The sequence below is a fragment of the Phragmites australis genome, chromosome 4, assembly GCF_958298935.1.
Source record: "Phragmites australis chromosome 4, lpPhrAust1.1, whole genome shotgun sequence".
In the NCBI taxonomy this organism is placed as follows: domain Eukaryota; kingdom Viridiplantae; phylum Streptophyta; class Magnoliopsida; order Poales; family Poaceae; genus Phragmites; species Phragmites australis.
In genome coordinates, this window is record NC_084924.1 from 28417704 (window position 1) to 28426550 (window position 8847).

General features: G+C 47.8%; 1 long non-coding RNA gene across 1 annotated transcript in view; it reads left to right on the plus strand.

Annotated features, from left to right (window-relative positions):
• Positions 1–7823, plus strand: part of LOC133916010 (uncharacterized) — a 31348-nt gene extending 23525 nt beyond the window's left edge. Inside the window, exon 6 of the long non-coding RNA XR_009909436.1 lies at positions 7681–7823. This is a non-coding gene — a long non-coding RNA (uncharacterized LOC133916010). The remainder of the gene's footprint in view (positions 1–7680) is intronic.
• Positions 7824–8847: the final 1024 nt, after the last annotated feature.

Here is an 8847-nt window from a genome sequence, read left to right on the forward strand (position 1 = left end):
TGGAACAAAAGAAGAGTTGGGGACCCAGGTGTGTCCCCAAACCCAAAAGAAAAGGCCTATTCTTGTGGTACAAGGCACCTGAGGTGGCACGTGCCAGCAAAAGCCTAGAGAGAGGCTTTGTCCTTGATAGAACGGATGACCTGTGCTGAGGGCTGCTCTTGATGGTAAAAAATACGTCGATTCCGCTCATTCCAAATCCAAGAGACTAGCAAAATGAGTGACCTGACTCCTTTTCACCGGATGTGATCCAAGGTAGCCATCGCTGACCACCACTTGTGGACGGAAACCGATGGTGCACCAAAGTTGGGGTCAATTGCTGGCTGGGCAAGCTAGGACACAACAAGATCCCAGATGTGTTGGGTGTACCGACAGCTTGCCAAAAGATGGTGGGAGGTCTCTAGATTTTGTTGGCAAAAGACACAAAGCTTGTTGGAAGACCATCCTCTCTTTGCCAAGCGATCTACAGTGCATAATTTGTTTTGGGTGGCTAGCCAAGCAAAAAACTTGCACTTTGGCAGGGCCTATGCTTTCTAAATGATGGTAACGAAGTCGATGTCGGTGCAACCCCAGAAATGCATCATGTAGGCCGAAGATATGGAATAATCCATGTTGGCATTCATCCTCTAGACGATGTCATCCGTAACATGGGGCTGTAAGGAAACCTCTCGTGCATATTGCCACAACATGATAGCCTGGCTGATGTGTTGGTGACACATCATTAGAGAGTAGTCAATGTCGCCACTCCAGGAGTTGTTCTGCAAGGAATCTCCGAGCCAACCCATAGGTTCTGTGGGTTTTTCTATTCGTGCCAAAGCCATCTCTACCGGAGTGCCTAGCCAAAGGCTTCCAACTGTAGAACTCCCATGCCGCCCTTGTCCTTGGGGCAGTAAACTCGAGCCCAATTGACCTTGCAATTCCTCCCTGTGATCCATTGGCATCCTGACCAGAGGAAGCATCGCCTAACCGTGTCAATTTCCTTAAGCGTTGTCAGAAGGGCTCTGATAGCTATGAGGAAGTTGATTGGCTACGAGGATAGAACCAATTTTACCAAAGTTAATCAGCCACCATGGTTGATGAACTTCCCCTGCTAGAAGGTAGTTCTATCCACCGGCAGTTGTAGGTCAACTCTTTTGAGCTGCTTCGTGGAGAGTGGAAAGCTGGTATGTGATGGGGAACTCGACATAGAGAGCTGGGAGGCCGGCCAACACTTCGTCCATGTCTATCCCAGAGCATCTTATCTTGGTGACCGTTGTCTTGGCGAAGTTTGATTTGAGACCAGTCGCTTCCCTAAAGGAATTTAGGATGAAGGCAAGGGCGAAGACATCCCTTGCCGTTGGTGACACAAAGACCACTGCATCATCAGAGTACTATTCTACATCAAAATTCGCAAGTCAGGACTTTGTCCAAGCAGAGGCACCAAGAGGCACTATTCCACAGAGTGCGACAGGATGCGCTGCAGCGGGTTGATTGCCAGGACCAATAGAAGTGGAGAGAGAGGATTACCTTGTCTAAGCCCACGACCATGTTTAATGGGCGGGTTAGGCACATCGTTGAGGAAGACTCTAGATGATGAAGAGGCCAAGGTTGTGGAGATCCAAGAACACCATTGTCGTGGGAAGCCAAGATGTGAAAGGAGGTTCAGGAGATACTCCTAGCGAACAGAGTCAAAAGCTTTTGTAATATCCAGTTTGAAGAGAAGGGTCGACATTCTTGACCTATGTAGCTACTTGGCCATGTTTTGCACTGTCATGTAGTTTTCATGAATGAACCTCCGTTTTATGAAAGCACTTTGGCACCCATACATAATGGGGTGCATGTGGGGAGCTAGGCCAAAGCACTAAGATCTTGGAGATGATCTTTGCCACCGAGTGGATGAGGTTGATTGGTCCGAGTCCTTTATGTTTTCATCCCCACCTTTCTTTGGCAGTGTCATGAGCAGGCGGTATATTGGAAGGGGGATGGTGGCAAAGTGTGTAATTGTGGAAGGTAATCAGCCTTGGGCCTAGACCTTGCCGGCGCGGCAGATGCGCTGTGTTCGGCAGCCGCGCCCATGAGAGGAGGGAACAAATCAACTGGTCTAATCTTGCTTGCCTTTATTAAATGATGCCAGTCCCTTTATATAGGGAGGATCCTGAATAACAAACGAACAATCGAATCTCAACGCTAACAACTCGATAACGATGATAACCAATCCGAAGCTAACAACCAACTAATTAAATCTTGAAACAACTAACTAATGCGGCAAGCTTCCCAGATGAGCTTCACGCCTACTGCTGTGGGCCTACGACCTTGTTGCGCCGGTTGTAGTGAACGCCCCACATAACATCTCCCCCCTCCCCCTCGACGAGCAGCTCGTCCTCGAGCTGGAAATCGGGATAGCATTTGCGGAAATCTTCTAGTGAAACCCAAGAGGCGTCGGCAGTCGAGCGACCTTCCCATTTAACGAGCAGCTCGCGTTGCCCTCGGGCCAAGCAACACTGAAGGACGGCTGCTGGTGTGATGACGACTCTGCCATGATGAACTGGTGGCAGTGGAGGAGTTGATGTAGGCGGCGTGCCGTGGAAAGGCTTGAGCAAACCGACGTGGAAGACATCGTGTAGGCATGCGTTCGATGGCAACTCGAGGTGATACATCACATCATCGATGCGCTCAAGCACCCGAAATGGGCCGAAGAACTTGGGACCCAGCTTGGAGCGGCCACGTACATCCAGGGAGGCAACTTGGCAGTGCAGGAGCCTGAGTTAGACCCACTGACCTGAAGAGTACTCGACCCGTCGGTGGTGGTGATCATACTACAGTTTGTGAACCTACTGTGCCTGCTTCAGACGATCGTGGACTTCACTGATGAACTCATCGTGCTCTTGCATGGCCTGCTTGATTGTGGGAAGTCGCGCGGCACCTAGTTCGTAGGTGCGCACCGATGGGGGCTCACGTTCGTAGATGACTCGGAATGGGGAGGTGCGCAACGAAGCCTGGTAGGAGGAGTTATAGCAGAATTTTGCCTAAGGCAGCCACCGTAGCCATTGGCGTGGACGATCCCTTATGAGACATCGAAGGTACATGGCGATGATCTTGTTAGTTGCCTCTGCCTATCCGTCCGACTGGTGATGGAATGCAGAGGTGAGTTGAAGTTTTACTCCGGACAGGCTGAACAGCTCTGTCCAGAAATTGCTCGTGAACATCGGGTCACGGTCGCTGACAATGGAGCTTGGGATTCCGTGGAGCCGGACGATATTGTTGAATAAGAGTCGCGCCACTGAGTTGGTCGTGTACGGGTGCGACATGGGGATGAAGTGCACATATTTGGAGAAGCGATCAATGACGGTGAGGATCACCGTTTTGCCGTTGACGCGGGGGAGAGCTTCGACAAAATCCATGGCAATGTCGGCCCATACGGTGGAGGGCACTTCCAGGGGCTGCAAATGTTCACTCTTATTTCTTTGGCAAATGGCGCAAGCACGGACATAGTCCTGTACGACCTTGTGATCATTGGGAACATGGAAGTCCGCTCGCAGCCTATGCAGAGTTTTTTGTACCCCTTCATGGCCCATGTCGTGAGCTGCTACTAAGATGGGTTGCAAGCTTGGCAAAGATGGACGGGTGTAGATACGGACGTTGAAGCTGATCAAGTCATCCATGACGCCCCATTGTGCTGGTTGTGTGCCATTTATGATCGTAGTACGTAGCTCGCTGAGGGCAGCATAGGAGGAGATTTCCCAGCGTAAATCATCGAACAGGGCGAAGGACGACGCAGATAGGGATTGCAGCTCTCTCACTCGCCTCGTTTCTTCTGGACAGGGCGTCAGCTATGACATTGGAGGCACCCATCTTATATTCCACTGTGAACTCGAAGCCCAGAAGTTTGCTAGCCCATTGATGTTGTGGCACGGTTATTAGGCGCTGGTCGAGGAGGAACTTGAGACTATAGTGGTCCGTCTGAATGATGAACCGGTGCCCCCAGAGGTAAGGACACCAGTGACAGACAGCTTGGACTAGTCCGATTAGCTCCCGCTCATAAGCAGCGAGTTTGGCGTGCCTAGGTGTGATTTGTTTGCTGAAGAACACCACCGGACCTCTGCCTTGATGAAGAACGCCTTCGAATCCGGTTCCTGAGGTGTCGCACTCGACGATGAAATTGGCTATGAAATCTGGGAGTTGGAGGACTGGGGCGGTGACCAGGGCGCGTCGGAGGGCGTGGAACATGTCTGTGGCCTCTTGAGTCCACGCGAACCCCTCTGCCGCGGACTTGCCACTTCCCGCGGGAGCTGATGAAGCCGAAACCGACGGAGTGGTACCTGCTGCGCTCGCCGTTGATGTCATCATGGTGCTCGGTGATGAAGGTGCGCACGAAAAAGGACATGGCCCACCTCGTGTGGCCAGGGTGTCCGACAAGAGCTGGCATTGCTCATACGCACGTGCCAACACGATCGCATCGTCCAGGGTCGTCGGTCGATGCAGCGCCACATCGGTTTTTAGTGGGTTGACGAGGTCGGTGATGAAAAGTTGGACTTGCTGGCGTTCAGTCAGTTCGGCATCGCGGTAGGCCATGGTGAGAAATTGATCGCAATAGTCATTCATGGAGCCCGTCCGATGGAGCTCGGCGATCTCCCCCAACGAATTGTCCATCATTGGTGGTCCAAAACGAGTGTGGACGAAGCAGCGCCATGAAGGAGTCTCGGAGTTAAGTTCGAGCCTATAATACCACAGCTGTGCTGCGCCCGTCTTGTGCAGGGATGTGTACCACACCTTGCGATCTTTTGGAGTATGCTGTCCACGGAAGAATTGGTCGCATCGATTAATCCACAAGAGTGGATCTTCTTTGCCGTTGAATGTGGGGAAGTCGAGCTTGTGGTAGCACGGTTGGAAGCGGGTGTCGCTGTTGTCGTTGTTCGGGATAGGACGGAACGAACGCATGCCACCAAACGATGGCGAGGATTTCCCGGTGATGCCAAAGTCATTCTGGATGCTGGCGTCGTCGTCGTGTGAATCCCTGGGACCGTTTGTGGGCGTGTGGCCGGTCTCCAGATGGGCGACAGCCAGGTTAAGCGCCTAGACTTTCCCGGCGCCGTCGGACACCGAAGCCTAAAGGCTGGAGACCTTGTCCGGCAGATCTTGGAGAGTCTGCGTCAGGGGCACGAATGGCTCGAGGGTGGCGAACTGGTTGGATAACTCAGCCATACATGCAGTGAATTCGTTGACGGCTTTGGTGAGGGCCTCCATGGAATCGAAACCTGAGCTAACTGATACCAAGTTGTCACGGGCAGGTGGTATATTGGAAGGGGGAGGGTGGAGAAGTGCGTAATTGTGGAAGGTAATCAGCCTCGGGCCTGGACCTCGTCGGCGCGGCAGATGCGCTGTGTTCGGCAGTCGCGCCCACGAGGCAGACGAGAGGAGGGAACAAATCAACTGGTCTAATCTTGCTTGCCTTTATTGAATGATGCCAGTCCATTTATATAGGGAGGATTCTGAGTAACAAACTAACAATCGAATCTTGATGCTAACAACCCGATAACAATGATAACCAATCCAAAGCTAGCAACCAGCTAATTAAATCTTGAAACAACTAACTAATGCGGCAAGCTTCCTGTATGAGCTTCACGCCTGATGCTGTGGGCCTACGGCCTTGTTGCGCCGGTTGTAGTGAACGCCCCACATAACAGGCAGAAGTACAATGTTTGCCATATTGAGAAGGTGGTAACAACTGGTGCAGCCTTCATTGGCGAATGCACAGATTGCCTGGATTACATCCTTTTTGATGATATGTCAGCATTTTTGGAAGAAGAGTCCGGTGAAACCATCCGGCCTTGGGCTTTATCCGGTGGCATACGGTAAACCGCTTCGAAGAACTCCTCATCTGCAAGAGGTCTGGCCAAGGAGCTAAGGTCGTGCCTCGCGACACCCAGGAAGGTTTCATCCTTTGCTTTTCACTTCGAATAAAGCTAAAGGAGCTTCAGAGCATGCGAACCAGTCATCAGTGCTTGCTACTCATCTGAACATGCAACTAGTTGATGTCGCAAACATGTGTTGGGAACTTGTCGCAAGATCTTTGTAGTTTCATGCGTGTTCCCTTGATATTTGCTAGCTCTGACCCTCGACTTTTTGAAGTGAAATTCATTCAATTACGTAAATGGTGCAAGTTTTTCTTATCTAAGGGAATGAGTGGAGGAAGCTATGCACGAATCCTTTTGTTGGTAGCAGCGAAGAAAGAAGCTACTAGTTTAATATCTAGTGAAAGCTACTATTATTGTTCAATGAAGGGAATATACAATTTACTAGCAGATCTAGTGTTCATAAAAAAGGTGCTTGTGCGCACGCATCCTTTTGTAAAAAATAAAATTAAATTAAAGGAGGCTGTACCCACAGTATTGTTCTAAACATATACAGATGTTGTACCATGAAGAACAGTAAGCATGTAACCCATCTTCTTGGCAGACTAAAACATGAACTTTCTTGTGCGCGAGGTTACAAGAGCGATGGAGCCGACAAGCGTACTAAATCTTGCAGCAGCCTCGACTCAACAAGTTGCGCCTCACGAAGCCTACACATGTACCGCCGACCGTCTTCTTTTTGTGCGGGAAAGAAGTTCCATGGCAGCATGCAGTCCCAATCACACACAAGAAAGAAGTCGACAGCAACTTAAATGGCCGTCCCCTCACCTAATCTTTCCTTCCCTCCAGCCTTTTTCCGGCGTGCGTGCCGGCCGGACCGCCGGGCCGCGCCACCGCACTAGCCGAGGACCACCTTTCAATCACGTGCACGGCGGCTTAGCCACCGGCACCAACTTAAAGGATCCCCGATGAGTGACACGGGTTCTTCAGTGTTGTTTATTAGTGCTCATCCCGCGTTAAGTAATGGGGAAAGAGAGATCCAGTGAAGATCGCCCCAATCGTTTGTTTTATCTGCGATCTATTCTATTCTCCAGTGGTGATGATCATCGCACCCACCGCCTGCAAAAGCGGCATTGCTTTCCCTGCAGGCCTGAAGCTAGTCATGGTCTCATGGGATGTTTGGTTCGAGGGATAACCTCCAATACTAGATTGGACGGTTTGTCTTTAAATTTTGATAGGACGACATTACCTCTTATGTTTAACTAATCATGTATTTGTGAGGAATGAGTGGTGATACGTCACTTTATTCCGGAGACCAAACACCCTGTTACATTACTGTAGATATTCTTATCAGTGTCAGTTCAAAATCGCTATCAGGGATGGGTTTTAAACCGACACTGATTACTCGATACTGATAGTCACAGACTATCAGTGCCAGGTATGGAACCGGCATTGAAAATCATTATCAGCGCCAATTTGTAGATCAAACTGACACTAATATGTGTACTATTAGTGCTGGTTTGTTTTTACCAACTAGCACTGATAGGTATTTCCTGCCCTTTTTAAAATGTGACGGTTGCCGTTAATACCGCATACATATAAATTTGGCCATTGTCGATAATAGTATACGATATATTTATATACACACACATATAAATTTAATTTATGAGATATTAAGTTTTATCGCAGTATATATACACAAGCACATATAATTTCATTTCTAAAACATCAAGTCCCGTCACAATATATATACACCGCATACATGTGAGGTTTCATTACAACAATGAAAAAGAGTTTAAGGTTTCTTGCTAATCGAAGGTTCTGAACTCTGTTTTTTTTGGGTTGGATGAAGGTAACGAGAGAGAGGAGCCAAATTTATGGAACTCGCCGATTGGACTGATGACTTGGTCATTGATGAACCCGACAAGTTATTTTTGAACTGGTTGATTTCAATGGCCATGAGTCGATCTCTGGACAGCACGAGGAGCTGCAATTTAAAGAATTGAAGAAATCAATCCTTATGAACACGTATTGGATCCAAAAATTAGTCATCAAGATGTATGTCACATACCTCAGCATCGACCACCTGGTATGATGCGTCTCTATTGAATCCATGCATGAATTCCATTACATAAAAACCATATAAATTATTACCCGAGCCTTGCTTCCTACAAGGAAACTCATGTCGGATAATTCATTCTTTCGCGAATAGCCAGTGTCTAACACTCTTCTCGATGTATCGTAGGTACACTTTGCATTTGTTTGATTATTACCTTAAGTAGATTTAGATTCAATCAAATCAATTATTACAAGAATAATAATAAAATGGTCGGGTTTTACCTTTGTAGCAAGTCAATAACGGGTTGGTAGGTTTCTTTTGGATTATTTTGTGAGTCAAAGACAACGATCTTGCTAATATCTGGCTGGATGACAATGATGATTCAATGATAACTGCACATAGATCATCATAGGTTAGTTGGTCCTAATTTTTAACTATGTATTACTCAAAAAGAGTAGAACATTTATGAAGGGAAACACATACCCAAAATGGTAGGGAAAAAGTTATTGCTCAAAAAGAGTAGAACATTCATGAAGGGAAACACATACCCAAAGTGGTAGAGGTAAAATTATGTATTTCTTCAATTGTAACTTCATAATACACTTCAATGCATAGTTCTCAGTTCCTTTTGGATTAGATTGCATCATTGTCGGGTTTATATGATGTGGGTTGATGAATTCCACATGGTAGATGCCCTCTGTCCTGCATCGTTGTACCTTCATTCTATATAAGAAATAAGTTAAGACATTTAATCCAATAGTACATAAATGTATACTGTGAATTATACGTATACGATACTTATAGAGTCCAACAACTCAAGATAGACACGTTGATGGTATCTTGCTGGTACAGTCGATATATTTTCTCAAATAATATATAAATAGAGCCGTCCCCGTGGAGGAAATCTTGATCCTTATATCTGGCCTTGAACATTTTTCTACCATCTCGCAATAGAGCATC